The sequence below is a fragment of the Somniosus microcephalus genome, chromosome 15, assembly GCF_052327205.1.
Source record: "Somniosus microcephalus isolate GS21.2 chromosome 15, FLI_Smic_1.0, whole genome shotgun sequence".
In the NCBI taxonomy this organism is placed as follows: domain Eukaryota; kingdom Metazoa; phylum Chordata; class Chondrichthyes; order Squaliformes; family Somniosidae; genus Somniosus; species Somniosus microcephalus.
Genome location: NC_141001.1, coordinates 57,162,340 through 57,177,976, shown reverse-complemented (window position 1 = coordinate 57,177,976; position 15,637 = coordinate 57,162,340). Strand labels below are relative to the sequence as shown.

The 15,637-nt window shown below is 46.3% G+C and overlaps 1 pseudogene; it reads left to right on the top strand.

The window, feature by feature from the left end:
• The window catches only part of LOC147106753 (natural cytotoxicity triggering receptor 3 ligand 1-like), a 744,151-nt pseudogene extending 741,577 nt beyond the window's left edge, over positions 1–2,574 (top strand).
• The last annotated feature ends 13,063 nt before the right edge of the window (positions 2,575–15,637 follow it).

The window sequence follows — 15,637 nt, the reverse complement described above, 5'->3', positions numbered from 1 at the left end:
AAAGGGAATGGAGTATAAAAGTAGGGAAGTCCTGTTACAACTGTACAGGGCGTTGGCGTGACCACACCTGGAGTACTGCATACAGTTTTGGTCTCCTTATTTAAGGAAGGATATACTTGCATTGGAGGCAGTTCAGAGAAGGTTCACAAGGTTGATTCCAAAGATGAAGAGGTTGTCTTGTGATGAAAGGTTGAGCAGGTTGGGCCTATACTCATTGCAGTTTAGAAGAATGAGAGAGGATCTTATTGAAACATTTAAGATTCTGAAGGGGCTTGACAGGGTAGATGCAGAGAGGATGTTTCCCCTCGTGGGGGAATAATTTCAGAATAAGGGGGCTGGGTCATTGAATATATTTAAGGTGGAGGTAGACAGATTTTTGAATGGTAAGGGAGTCGAGGGTTATGGGGAGCGGGCAGGAAAGTGGAGTTGAGGCCAAGATCAGATCAGCCATGATCTTATTGAATGGCAGAGCAGGCTCGAGGGGCTAAATGATCTACTCCTGCTCTTACGTCTTATGTCCCCCTACAACCTGCACACCTTTCACCTCGATTGTGAGGAAAGGATATTTTCAGCTCCAGACATTTCAATGTGCAGTCATTACTTGATCTCATAGGATGTAAAAGGGTGAAAAACTACTAGTATTAAATGTCTAACATCTGTTATATTGATTTTTACAGCCACACCACAAGTGAAATTATCTTCAACCGCTATCACAATTGAGAATGGTACAGAGAAGTATGTGAAGTGTGAGAGTTTTGGCTTTTATCCTATTACAATTGAGATGAATTGGGTACAGAAAACACAAGATGGGGAACAAAACATATCTGCATGGGATCCCCAGTTAAAAATGATGGAACCTACAACGTTTGAGGCTGCGGCCAACACTCCAAGACAGCGGTAATACTTATATATGCCAAGTGAAACATCAATCACTTACTAAAGATTTAAAATTGACGACCCAACTGACTGTCAAAGGTAAGTTTTGTGTTTAATCCCGCCCACTTGAAGTCTTGTTTGTGTTAGAAAATATAGATATAAAATGAAGACTGAAATTTTCCTGAGAGATAATAGTGCATGAAAGCTTAATGTGTTCATCTGAAATTATTCTGCGGTTTGGGGTTAATAGCTTTGCTAAAATAGCAGAGAGGGTGGTCATTGTTTCGTATGACGGGAAAAGCTTATCATGGGGTCTAGTTTGGCTAACCATTCGATGGCCTCCCGAGATGCTAAGTGGAGAAATGAGGTCTTAGAGGGTAGGTTGATGTGATGTGTTCCATGGTCTGGGACTCATGGACACTGTCGCATTTCTGGTCATCCCTCATCTTCCACTGCATCGTCCATCCCTTGTGCAGATTAGGTTGAACGCTGTCCACTGGGAGGGCGAAGCCAGGGACCTCTGCTGTTGGGTCACTGATGAAGTGTTGGTTCTTTATGTTTCATGGGTCCCACGATTCCGTCCATCTGGATAGTTGGTCGATACCAGCTGCATTAATATTGGCTGCTCTTTCCCAGAATGGCCAGCATGATTTTAAGCGCAGCAGAAAGGGTAATTTCAGATGAATGCAATAAGTATTTGTGTGCTAGATGCCCACAGGATAAATTCAAGCTGAAGAGATTTTTTTTTTTGTTCATATATTTTAAACTGGAAATTCAGTGCTCCTGTTTTGGTAATTGTGCTAGGAGCACAAAACAATCTAAACTTCATATTAACTAATTGACTCTTGTGAGAAGTTTGTGTTTGTGGAGTTTGAATGTAAAGGTCTCCACAATTGAATAGTTTGCCAAATCTGAGTGTCAAGGCTGGCACATCAACAGTGGTCGCTTCAGTGAGGTGTTAGATGATGACCACAGCCCATGGAACCTTCTGCAGGAGTTTAAGGAAGAAACTTGATGAGGGGAAAAAAGGTACAAAAATGCAGCGGGCATTTCATTAATTCCTATTATACAATGTGAGCTGCCTTTCTGTAGGTGTGACTCAAAACCATTTTGAAAATCACCTTTGTAGGGGTGCAACATTAAAATAATGTCCCAATACTACTATATTCTGTGGCATTTACATACCAAATATTCATACTCTGTGACTTCATAGATATACTAACAACATTAATATGGTGTGCGATTTACTGTTTTTGGCTACATTGAAAGAAATGTCACTCAACAGTTTGGTTCCATACATTAGGTCATACCTGCCAATACTGTCAAAAGTTGCTGAACGTGAAAATCTTGTGGCAGACAAGGGTAGTTGTGATAGAAGCAGAGCTCTGTCATGCCTCAAACAGGACATTTTCTCATTTTTAATCTTTTTTTCAATAAAATAATATGCATTGAAAATGGAATTTAGTTAGCTGTAGCTGAGATATGAGCTCTTTTGCCTTGGTGTTGAAGGAGAAGAAAAATAATGGGCCAGAAATTAGGATCGGGGGCTTGCCGCGCGTGCAAGTCCCCGATGTGCACTTACCCGGCGCGCCTGCCTTTCAGCTCCCAGGACGTGTGGATTTCCTCTTCTCAGATGATGGCTCCCGGACAGTGTCTGACGTCACGCCGCCCAGGAGTGCAGCCAGCGCGAAGCCTTGAGCGCGGAGTGCAACTGAGACACGCCTATTACGTCAGTGAATGATTGAGACACGGACAGCAGGAGTGGAACAAAATAAATCTTTACTGCTGGAAGTCAATAGTGAAACTGAAACAACAGAGGCTCACTAGCGCCTTTTATACAGGGGTGGTCACTGCCGGTACTGCAGTCTGAGGCCAGTTATTCTCTTAAAGGTACATAAACAACAATTCCTCCCCTTTTAGATAAACAGTACATAACATTCATTTAACAACTAAATGATAACTAATTACAATCACAATTACTGTTGCTAGATACATTGGTTAAGTTTAAGCAATTATAAGTTCAGTCTTTGAGGAGGCTTCCTGATTCTGTCTGGATAGCGCCTCTTTGGGGTATCAGGTTCTTCTGGCAATGTTGAGTCGGGATCAATGTCGTTGTTTGGTTCATCTGCTTCCAATATTACCGGTTCTGTGGTAGCTGCAATTGGAATGTCGATTTCATTACCAGGCGTATCAGATCGTGGTGTGGAGTTGACGTTTTCCAGTGACTCTAGAATCTGGTCAGCATGGCGTCTTACAATGCTCTCCCCAACGTCCACGGTATACATGAGAGGTCCTTGTCGTGTGCAAATCGTTCCTGGCTGCCATTTCTCTGTGCGGTAGTCTCAGGCCAAAACTGGTTGACCTATCTTAAAACTCCTGGTCGGCCTTTCATTCATATTCTGAAACTGCCTGTTCTCCACATCTCTTCGGACGTTTGGCTTAACCAAATCCAAGCGGCATCGTAGTCTTCGATTGAAGAACATCATGGCTGGAGTTTGGTTGGTAACCGCATGTGTCGCATTCCGGTAGGCAAACAAGAAGTTGTCCACCTTGTGTTGTAGGGGTATATCTTCATTACACATTGCCTTGATAGCCTTCTTGAATGTTTGGACAAACCTCTCGGCCAATCCATTAGTGGCTGGATGATATGGGGCAGATGGGTAATGCTTAACACCATTGTTCTTTAAGAACCTCCGGAACTCTTCAGACACAAACTGTGGTCCATTGTCAGAGCAAATTCGTTCAGGCAGCCCATTCCTGGCGAATATGGTTCGTAAAACTGTGATAGTTTTTTCCGTGGTGGTTGAGGACATTTTTATTACCTCTGGCCACTTTGAATGTGCATCCACCGCAATTAAAAACATCGAGTCCATGAAAGGACCAGCAAAATCAACGTGCACCCTTTGCCATGGAGATGAGGGCCACTCCCATGGGTGCAGAGGAGTTTGTGGTGGGGCGTTTTGGACCTTCTGGCATCCTGCACAGCTCTTGGTCATCTCTTCGATTTCTCTATCGATTCCCGGCCACCACACAAACGCTCTGGCTAAGTTCTTCATTTTTACCCCACCCAGATGACACTCATGAAGCTCATTGAGCACTCTATCTGTCAACTTAGGTGGGATTACTACTCTGGATCCACACATCAAGGTTACTCTGCACACTGACAGCTGGTCTCTTCTCGGCAAGAATGCTGGCAGGAGTGGTTCGCCATGTGCTGGCCATCCCTTCACCGTTAAATCATAGACCCGTGATAGTGTCGAGTCATTCCGTGTTTCCTTTTCTATATTTGCATTCGTCACAGGGAGACATTTGACTATGGTCGAGTGGAATAACTCCATTGGATCCACTGCAAGGTCTTCTTCTTCCACCGTCGGCAACGGTAGGCGTGACAATCCATCAGCATTTCCATGCTATTTAGTTCCTTTGTACTCGATGTCATATTGGTGTGCCCCTAGGAAAAGGGACCATCTCTGCAGCCGTTGTGCTGTCATTATCGGTACGCCCTTCTGAGGGTTGAAAATGGAGACAAGAGGTTGATGATGGGTTAGTAGAGTAAATTTTTGACCGTGCAGGTAGTGATTGAACTTCTTCACCCCCCACACTAGGCTGAGGGCCTCTCTGTCAATCTGGGCGTAGTTACGCTCGGCAGAAGTTAACGAGCATGATGCAAAAGCTATCGGCCTCTCTAAACCATCAAGGAATTTACGTGACAGTACCGCCCCAATGCCGTAGGGAGACGCATCACACGCCAGTCTGATTGGCAGTGCTGGGTTGTAGTGAGCCAATACTTCCCTTGAAGTGATTAAGTCCTTACTCTTCTGAAAAGCACGCTTACAATCATCGCTCCATTTCCATGCTACCCCCGTTCGTAGCAGGGCGTTCAGTGGGTGCAGAATTGTCGACAAATTCGGCAAAAACTTATGATAGTAATTCACCAATCCGAGGAATGACCTCAGTTGCGACACATTTTCAGGCGCTGGGGCCTTAACAACCGCTTCAATTTTGTCAGGGGACTTATGTAACCCCTCTTCATCAATCACGTGGCCACAATACGATATCGGTTTCTTTAAAAATTCGCAATTGGGGTGGTTGGCTCGCAGCCCATGTTCCCGTAGTCTAGTGAGCACCTGTTCTAGGTTGTTAAGGTGTTCACTGTCATCTTCACCTGTCACAAGGATGTCGTCCAAGTAACACTGAGTCCCCGGAATCCCTTGCAGGACTTGTTCCATCGCTCTTTGCCATATCGCCGGAGCCGATGCTACTCCGAATACCAATCGATGATACTGGTAAAGACCTTTGTGAGTGTTTATCGTGAGATACTTCCTAGAGGACTCTTCAACCTCCATCTGCAAATATGCTTGTGCTAGGTCAATTTTTGTAAAACGCTTCCCTCCAGACAGTGAGGCGAAGATGTCTTCTATCCTTGGAAGAGGATATTGTACTGTGTGAAGGACTGGGTTCACCATCACCTTGAAATCCCCACAGATGCAAATCTTCCTTGGCTCCCCGGACTTATTGCTTAACATTTTCTTCATGACAGGAACGATGGGTGTTGCCCACTCGCTCCAGCCGACCTTAGACAACACGCCCGCCTTCTCCAGATTCTCCAGCTCCGCCTCGACGGCTGGGCGAATTGCATATGGTACCGGTCTTGCTTTGAAAAACTTGGGAACTGCATTCTCTTCTATTTTTATCGAGGCGGTTACGCCTTTAAGCGTGCCCAGTTCTTGTTGAAATACCTCTTTGGCGTTAGCTAAGATTGTTGACAATCGTCCAGGAGTGACGTCTTCATCTTTTTTACCATCCACCGTCATTGCATGAATGGAGTGCCAATCTAAGTTTATCTTCCTGATCCATTCCTGTCCCAATAACGGTGGTCCACCGTTTGGCAGTATGTAGAGATACAATTTCCGTATTTTCTTGCCGTTGTATTCGACAGGCACCCTTATTTTTCCTCTGGGGTATACTTTTTGCCCCATATACGTCGTCAAAACGATGGATGTCTCTCTCAAGGGTATGTGTGAAAATAGCCGCTCGTAGTCTCGTCGATTTATGATGGTTAGCGCTGATCCTGTATCCAATTCCATTTTAACTTGGGACCCTGCTATCATGCGGGTGACCCAAATGGTTCGGTGATCCTCTTTTGTGATTACATTGTGAAGTTTGAGACAGCTTAGTCTCCTGTTCCCGGATTCACTATCGCTCATCTGGTCTTCGGAACTACTGTCCGTCATCTTTTGTACTTTCTTGTACGGTTCCTTAGTAGCCTTTTTGTTGTCGCTGGTCTTCTTCCCAGACCTGCAAACTCGTGCAATGTGTCCCATCTTCCCGCATTGCCTGCATATTTTGTCTTTGGACCAGCAGTCCTTCTGGTCATGGTTAGTTCTGCCGCAGCGATAACATTTTGCAAATCCCCGTGTCATTTCGTGGGTGCCGCATTCCTGTGGTTTTTGTTGAATTTCTGCAGCTCCCCTGGCTGCTGCTTCATATGATACTGCCACGCTGAAAGCCTTATCTAGCGTCAGCTCTTTCTCTGAGAGTAACTTCTTCTGTGTTCCTTCACTCAGGAGTCCACAGACAAATTTGTCCCGTAGGGTATCTGCCAGTCCTGCTCCGAACTGGCAGTGCTTCGATAGCTTGCGTAGTTCCATAAGATACTCAGCATTGCTCTCATCTTTGTGCTGAGTTCTCCTGTGGAATTTAAATCTTTCTGCTATCAACAGCGGTGCAGGGTTTAGGTGTTCCTGTAGGACAGCAACAATTTCGTTAAAACTCTTCGCCTTCGGTTTGGCTGGAGTAATCAGGTCCCGCAATAGGCCGTACGTTCTAGTGCCCATTAAGTTTAGCAATATCGATGCCTTTTTCTCCTCTGCTATTTCGTTTTCCTCAAAATATACCTCGACTCTTTCCACATACGTGGTCCAGTCCTCTATTGTATTATCAAAAGCAGTGATACAGCCAGTGTTCGGCATCTTGCAAATCCCGCGCTTTGCCTTTTTCCCGCTGTTGTTAGCGCTGCTTTTCACGGTTTCTTGCGCGTTTAATAATTTTTATTATTTTCCCGTCGTGGAACAACCCTGTGGGACTCTTGCCTCCCTCTTCGCGGGTCTATACGCAGCCCGGCTTCGTAGCACCGGCCGCGCCCTTTGTGCTCCACCCTCTCTCTCTCTTCTTCCCGACAACGCTGCTCGGCCCCGTTGCAAACCACCTGCTCGAGTTCGCGCCCGCCGCAGCCCAGGAAGGATCAGTGCACTACCTGCCACCAGCCCGATTAGCTGAAGCACCGTCGACAGGAACCAGGCCCCGCATCCGACAGCTTCTCCAGCAATCTTCAACTCTGCAACACAGCGCGGATGCCCACGGTCGACGCCCGTTTCTACTGCCTCTTACTTTCTTTTCTTTCTGTCCTCGACCTCTGCTCACTTTGCTGTAGGAATGGATCCCAGAAGGTGGTGCAGACTGTAGGTAGGTTCGTATCTGCTCGTCGCCAGTATTACGTCTGTTCTGGACCGATGGGACATTTTTACATGCAATAGCACCCTCTGGTGGTGGTTATTGTGTTACCAGTTTGTCAGCTGGAAAGCTCATCTGTTCCTTTCTTCCTGTGTGAGGTCATTTGACCTTTGTTCCTTTCTTCCTGTGAGAGGTCATTTGACCTTCTTACCTTTCTTCCTGTTGACCCCAGGAAGCAGTTTTGCCAGGAAGAACCTGACTTGAGTAATGGAGAATTTGCTATGAGAGGTTTCACTTACAATCTAATGTAATCTGACTTCATATGTTAGGCCAAACGCAATATCTGTGAGTATCTTTAGTTCTTAGCATAATAGCAATGTTGTCAGAGTAATATTTTGATAATACTATGTTTATAAAAGGTTAATATTTAATAGTTACAGAAGTTAGTTCAAATGTTAGTTAGTTATACAATTAGTCTATTCTACTGTTGTAAATATGTTTGTATCTTGTGTAATATCGAATGTGTAGTACTCGGTTTATGTACAAAACATACTTTGTCTTTGTTTACAGTTTCACAAATTTGTTCAAGTAAAAGCTTCAAAACAGCAAATGGCTTCAGGAAGAATTATTTTGAATGAGTGTTTAACTTGCTGGATAGCTAGATAGGAGCACGTCTAGCGCGGCCAGTACAGTGAAAAGATATCAGTGAAAAGATATCAGTGAAAAGATAGCAATACGGCTAGCTGTGAAGAGCGGAGTAGGAGGAACCCAGAGTACTCTGGAGGAACTCGTAGAGCACATCTACCTCACATCAACATGTCAGAAGATAATAGCGAAAATGCTTTGCAGCAAGTAGAAGACCTTAAACAGGCAGACGAAACTGTAGAACGTGACAATCGGTCTATAAGCACCGGTTACTACAGGTCGCAAGTTGGCTCACGGTCATCGGGTGGTTCTAGAGTAAGCATAGCCCTCGCCAGAGCACGGGCTAAACTAGGAGCAGCTCAAGCCAGAGCTGCGCATACGGACAGTGAAATAGAAATAAAAGTAAGTCAGGCCCATCTCCAAGCTGAACCCCAAGCAGAACAGGCCCGGCTCCAAGCAGAACAGGCCCGGCTCCAAGCAGAACAGGCCTGACTCCAAGCTGAATTCCAAGCGGAACAGGCCCGACACCAAGCGGAACAGGCCCGACACCAAGTGGAACGCCAGGCTGAACAGGCCCGTCTCCAAGCCACATTGGAGGCTCTGCAGCAACAAAAAGAGATAGATGCTGCATTAGCCGAAACACAAGTATTCGAGGCAATTTTGGAGGGAGCTGATCCCGAGACAGCTTACAAACCTTTAATTCCCGTTCCGTGGCAGAGCCCACGACTGCGCACCATAGATTACGTGAGCGACCATGCCGACATACAGTTTACAGGAGAAAGGGATGGAGGCCCGCACATCTCTACAGACGCAAACACTTCGTATAACATGCCACAAGTTGCCAACCAAGGTCAAAGCAGACGGCGTGCCTCAAGCAGCAGAGTCTCCGCTAGCAGAACGGAAGACACGGTGCAAAGGAATAGGACGCCAAATAGAGAAAGTCGGAGGCAAATCCCCTCTCGGTCCCTTGAGACCCCCAACAGAGCCCCCAGCCAAGGCAACCCTGGCCCAGGTCCCAGCACCTACGACCTCGCCAAGTACCTTGCACGCACCCAGCTGGTGACTTCGGGGTTAATCAAGTTTGATGACAGGCCAGAGAACTATCGGGCTTGGAAGTCCTGCTTCCACGATGCCATATCGGGCTTAGACCTGTCGGCAGGAGAAGAGCTCGGCCTCCTTATCAAGTGGCTCGGCCCAGAGTCCGCTGGACAGGCCTGCAGGATAAAAGCGGCCAATGTGGGGCAGCTGCCAGAGGGGTTGAAGAAGGCTTGGGTGAGGCTGGAAGAAAGCTACGGCTCGCCCGAAGCCATTGAAAGGGCTCTCTTTGACAGGTTGGCGAACTTTCCGAGGTTGACGAGTAAGGAACCCCAGAAGCTCCGCGACCTTGGAGATCTGCTGTCGGAACTCGAAGCCGCAAAGCAGGACGGCTACCTACCCGGTCTATCGTACTTAGACACTTCCAGAGGGGTAAGTCCCATCATTGAGAAGCTTCCATTTAACCTGCAGGAGAAGTGGATAACGTTTGGATCAAAGTTCAAGCTAAAGCACAACGTGGCGTTCCCACCATTCTCTGCGTTCGTTAAATTCATCCGTAAAGAAGCCAAAGCCAGGAACGACCCCAGCTTCAACTTCTTCTCCTCCCAACCAGCACTTGCCAGAAGAGACAAGTTCGACAGACATGGAAAGACACCAATATCTGTCCACAGAATGCAAGTGTCCTCAACTGAGCACACAAAGACTCAGAAGAAACCTGAGGATATGAGCAAACAATGCCCTATCCACAACAAGCCCCATCCTTTAAAGAAGTGCAGAGGCTTCAGGGAGATGTCCCTGGAAGATCGGAAACAATATCTTATAGAGTTCTCTTTATGTTTCAGGTGCTGCTTGTCCACGAGCCATCTCGCCAAGAACTGCAAGGTGGATGCAAAATGCACTGAATGTGAAAGTGATCGGCACGTTTCAGCACTACACCCAGGCCCAGCTCCTTGGAAGTCAGAAACGCCTCCTCCCGCATCAGAGCACGGCGGGGAGAGAGAGGGAGCTGCTGGTACGGAGATTACATCCAGGTGCACCGAGGTGTGTGGAGAAGGAGTGAGCGCAAGAGCATGCTCCAAGATATGTCTCGTTGATGTGTACCCTGCAGGATATCGCCAGGAATCTGAAAAGATGTATGCCATACTAGATGAACAAAGCAATCGTTCTCTAGCAAGATCCGAGTTCTTCAACATCTTCAAGATCAAAGGAAGTCCGTCGCCTTACACGCTGAAGACGTGTGCTGGACTTTCAGAGACAGCCGGCAGGAGGGCCTGCGGTTACGTTGTTGAGTCAGTCGGCAGGAAGATTAGTCTCCCCCTTCCTACACTCATCGAATGTAATCAAGTCCCCGTCAACCGTTCCGAGATTCCCACTCCGAATGCAGCTCGTCATCACCGTCATCTGAGACGCATTGCAGACGAGATCCCACCTCTTGACCCAGATGCAAGCATACTTCTGTTGTTGGGAAGAGACATCCTGAGGGTACATAAGATAAGGGAGCAGATCAACGGTCCACATGACGCCCCTTTCGCCCAAAGGCTAGACCTCGGCTGGGTCGTTGTTGGAGATGTGTGCCTCGAGGGCGCTCACAAGCCATCTCAGGTGAGCACACTCAAGACTTCCATCTTGGAGAATGGTCGTACAAGCTACCTTACCCCATGCAGTAGACAGATCCACGTGGTGTTTGACTCCAGTGCACCATATCAGGGCGTCTCTCTCAACGACGTACTCCTCACAGGGCCTGATCTTAACAACAGCCTCTTGGGAGTGCTCATGAGATTCAGGAAAGAGCCCGTCGCCATCACTGCCGATATCCAGCACATGTTTCATTGCTTCGTGGTGAGAGAAGACCACAGAGACTTCCTCTGCTTCCTGTGGTATCGGGACAATGACCCTAATAGAGACATTGTGGACTACAGAATGCGTGTCCATGTCTTTGGGAATAGCCCATCCCCTGCTGTCACCATATACGGACTGAGGAGGGCTGCCAAGGAAGAAGACGATGACTTTGGCAGTGATGTGAGAGGGTTCATCGAACGAGAGTTCTATGTCGACGACGCACTGAAGTCATTCCCGACCGAAGCAGAGGCCATCAGTACCCTCGGACGAGCCCAGGAACTACTTGCACTAGCCAACCTCAGGCTGCATAAGATAGCCTCTAACAGACCAGCAGTGATGGAGGCATTACCCCCTGAAGATCGTGCTAAGGACGTCAAGGACCTAGACCTGTTCACTGATGACCTCCCCCTACAGCGTAGCCTAGGGGTGTCGTGGAACATAGCAACAGACACGTTCACGTTCCAAGTCCTAGACGCCAAGAAACCCTTCACACGTAGAGGAGTGCTCTCTGCAGTCAACAGCCTATACGACCCTCTCGGCTTCTTAGCCCCTGTCACCATACAAGGCAGGCTGCTCCTCAGGGAACTCTCCACACGCGCTGAAGAGTGGGATTCACCTCTCCCTGAAGAGATGGAAGCAGAGTGGGACAGATGGAGAGACTCACTCCAAGACTTACAGGAGATCCGAATACCTCGCTGCTATTCGTCTTTCTCTCCCTTAAATGCCCAATTCAAAGAGCTTTGTGTCTTTGCAGACGCATCCGCTAAGGCCATTGCAAGTGTGGCTTATCTGAAGGTCACCACTCAAGAAGGACAAAGCAAAATCGGCTTCGTCTTTGGAAAGGCCAAGTGGGCGCCTCCAGCTTCATAAACGCTCTGAGAAGGTTTTTCTCAATTAGAGGCCCGGCAAAGCAAATACGCTCAGATTGCGGCACAAACTTTGTTGGCGCCTGCAGAGAGCTGAAGATGGATGGATCTAGTTCCAGCTCTCAGAGGGTGGAGAAGTATCTCCAAGAGCAGAAATGCATCTGGGTATTCAACCCACCTCACTCATCCCACATGGACGGTGCATAGGAGCGTATGATCGGCATTGCCCGCCGTATCCTCGACTGCATGTTTCTCCAAGGTAGATCATCGTGCCTCACACATGAGGTCTTGACCACACTGATGGCTGAGGTCACTGCCGTGATGAATGCAAGGCCCCTCATTCCTGTATCTTCAGACCCAGAATCGCCCCTCATCCTCACTCCGGCCATGCTTTTGACCCAGAAGACAGGTGTTCCCCCTTGTCCTCCAGGAGAGTTTGGGGAAGGAGAACTCTTCAAGGAAGAATGGAAACGAGTCCAGAGTCTGGCAGACACGTTTTGGAACAGGTGGCGAAGGGAGTACCTCAACACACTACAGAGCCGACGCAAGTGGCAGGACAAGAGGCCGGATCTCAAAGAAGGAGATGTTGTCTTGATGAGGGACAATCAGGTAAAAAGGAATGAGTGGCCTATAGCTATCATCGTGAACTCCCATCCCAGCCAGGATGGGAGAGTGAGAAAGGTGGACTTGAGAGTCATCAAAGAAGGAACAGCGAAGGTCTTCTCTCGGCCCGCCTCTGAGGTGGTTCTTCTTTTGTCGCCAGAGGACTCCAGTGACAAGTAGAGTTCGGACTACGTGGAGTCGTTAATGACCCCAGACGGGGAGTGTTCTGGACCGATGGACATTTTTACATGCAATAGCACCCTCTGGTGGTGGTTATTGTGTTAACAGTTTGTCAGCTGGAAAGCTCATCTGTTCCTTTCTTCCTGTGTGAGGTCATTTGACCTTTGTTCCTTTCTTCCTGTGAGAGGTCATTTGACCTTTGTTCCTTTCTTCCTGTGAGAGGTCATTTGACCTTCTTACCTTTCTTCCTGTTGACCCCAGGAAGCAGTTTTGCCAGGAAGAACCTGACTTGAGTAATGGAGAATTTGCTATGAGAGGTTCCACTTACAATCTAATGTAATCTGACTTCATGTTAGGCCAAACGCAATATCTGTGAGTATCTTTAGTTCTTAGCATCATAGCAATGTTGTCAGAGTAATATTTTGATAATACTATGTTTATAAAAGGTTAATATTTAATAGTTACAGAAGTTAGTTCAAATGTTAGTTATACAATTAGTCTATTCTACTGTTGTAAGTATGTTTGTATCTTGTGTAATATCGAATGTGTAGTACTCAGTTTATGTACAAAACATACTTTGTCTTTGTTTACAGTTTCACAAATTTGTTCAAGTAAAAGCTTCAAAACAGCAAACGGCTTCAGGAACAATTATTTTGAATGAGTGTTTAACTTGCTTGATAGCTAGATAGGAGCACGCCTAGCGCGGCCAGTACAACGTCTGTGAATGATTGAGACACGGATAGCAGGAGTGGAACAAAATAAGTCTTTACTGCTGGAAGTCAATAATGAAACTGAAACAACAGAGGCTCACTAGCGCCTTTTATACAGGGGTGGTCACTGCCGGTACTGCAGTCTGAGACCAGTTATTCTCTTAAAGGTACATACACAACAACGCCCCTTAAGGTCTCATTTCCATAGGACACGCCCCCAATCTTTCCAAGCAGCTGGAGAGGACTGGTACTTACAGAGCAGCAGTGCAAGTAGGTTATCTGTATTTTTATGACTGTTTTGTTAGCTTTTATAAAATTTTTAAAACGTTTAAATGATTTTGATGACTCTTAGATAGTTTTAAAGAGAATTGAAGCTATTTAAGCAGTTTTTAAAGCCTTGAAAACATTCTTTTCATTCTTTTAAGTTATTAGCAAAGTGAAATGACTGGAATGAGCACATTTCACATGATTAAAAGAACTCAGAACTTCACTGAGGATGACCTCAGCAATCTCCTCAACGAGGTGGAGGTGAAGCGCCTGCGCATCATGGGGAATGAGCAGTCGAGGGCACCGCGAAAAGGTCAGATGGCAGCGTGGTCGGAAGTTGCACAAGCCGTCAGCGCGACCTCCACTGTTCCGCTGTACGTGGAATGATGTCGCAAGAAATTCAGTGACTTGTTGCGATCTGTCAGGGTTTGTACAGTTATTACTAAAGTGTACTGTAACATTGCTTAGAATTTAAGGTAACCAGATTTCAAAAGGCTTTCAATGCATTTACTTCAGTCAAGTTACTTCTTGGTAAAGTCACCTGAGGTAGCAATAAAACTTTATGGCTTTGGGGCCAGCTCAGGGTTACCTACTGTTCTTTTATCTTGATTCCAGTGCTTGGAGCTGTAAAACTTCAATCAAAGATGTAAAGAAACACCCAACCCAGTCTTCAAAGCCTTCGCTGTCCATGTCAGAAATACAGCTGAAGTGCAGGAAAAGTCTCACAGGGGCCTTGCAAGTAGCTCCGGAGGGCTCCAGTCACGGGGATTGAAAAGGCGCAGGAAATGTTAGGGTGTCACCTTCAGCTCACTCCGCCTCCCTCAACCCCTAACTCACAGAGGCCAGTGGCCAAATCGTTATATTGTTATATTTTTCATTTTATTGAAATGTTAAATGTTTTCTTACATATTTAAATTCAAATGTTTATTTCTGAATGAAAGGATATGTAACCGTTTCGTTTCAGCAGTACACCCAGTAATCAATGTTAAAACAATTTCAACATTTATTTTATTTCAAAAATTTTGACAACTGTTACAAAAGTAGAAAATAGCTAGTTTCCACCTTGAATGTCTGTATTGCAGTAAGAAAGTAAAAATAATTACTGTAAAATGTTTACACTTTTTTTTCTTACATTTTCCATTCTGCACATGTTTGAAAACGTTAAAAGAGGTAGTTACCATCTTCAATTTTGTAATTTCACTAAGAAACCAGAACAAATGATTTAACAGTTTTGAAATCACTTTTTAAACAGGTTTAACGTAGAAAGAAAGACAAGTAAATACGAACTGTTTGCAATATTTTTTCTGCACTGTTCCTGTTCACAAATGTTTTAAAAGTAGTGAAAAGTGAAAAGTGAAAAGTTATTCACTTTATACATCGAAACTGAAGCTGAAAAGTGTTTGAAGATGCAATAAAAGGTAACTTTTTCACTTTAATATGTGTCTGCTTCTGTCTTTGCCTTGCGGGGGGAGGGGTAGGTACAGGGCGTAACTACCGCGTGAAGGTGTTGGCTACCAGCAGTTCCCGAGCAGCCTTATTTTCTGCGGCAGTTGGCTCCTCCCCATGAGGCATGGCAACATGCACATTGCCATCGCCTTCATCCTCCATTTCAACAGGCAGCTGTTCTTCAGTGTTAAGGGTCAGTCCTTCCTGCAGGGCAAGGTTGTGCAAAGCACAACAGGCCAGCACAATCCTTGCCACTTTCTGGTGAGAGTACTGCAAGGTCCCCCCTGACCTATCCAGGCACCGGAAGCGTGATTTCAGAAGTCCTATTGTCCTCTCCACCACTTGACGTGTGGACACGTGTGCATGGTTGTATCTCTCCTGAGACTGATTATTGGTATTGCGGTAGGGGGTCATCAGCCATGGTCTTGGCGGGTAGCCCTTGTCGCCCAATATCCATGCGGGTCCTGTAGGCAATTTGCTGAGAGAATCATACAATTTAGAGTTACAGAGGACGAAGGAATCATGATTACTTCCCCGGTGCCCTGCATTCACGTTTAGGATCCTGAGGTGTGCATCACATAATATCATTACATTCAATGAATGATACCCCTTCCTGTTTATGTATGTCACAGGTGCATCCATTGGTGCCTTCAATGCAATATGGGTTCCATCGATGGCCCCAATCACTTTGGGGAATCCAGCAATGCGATGAAATGC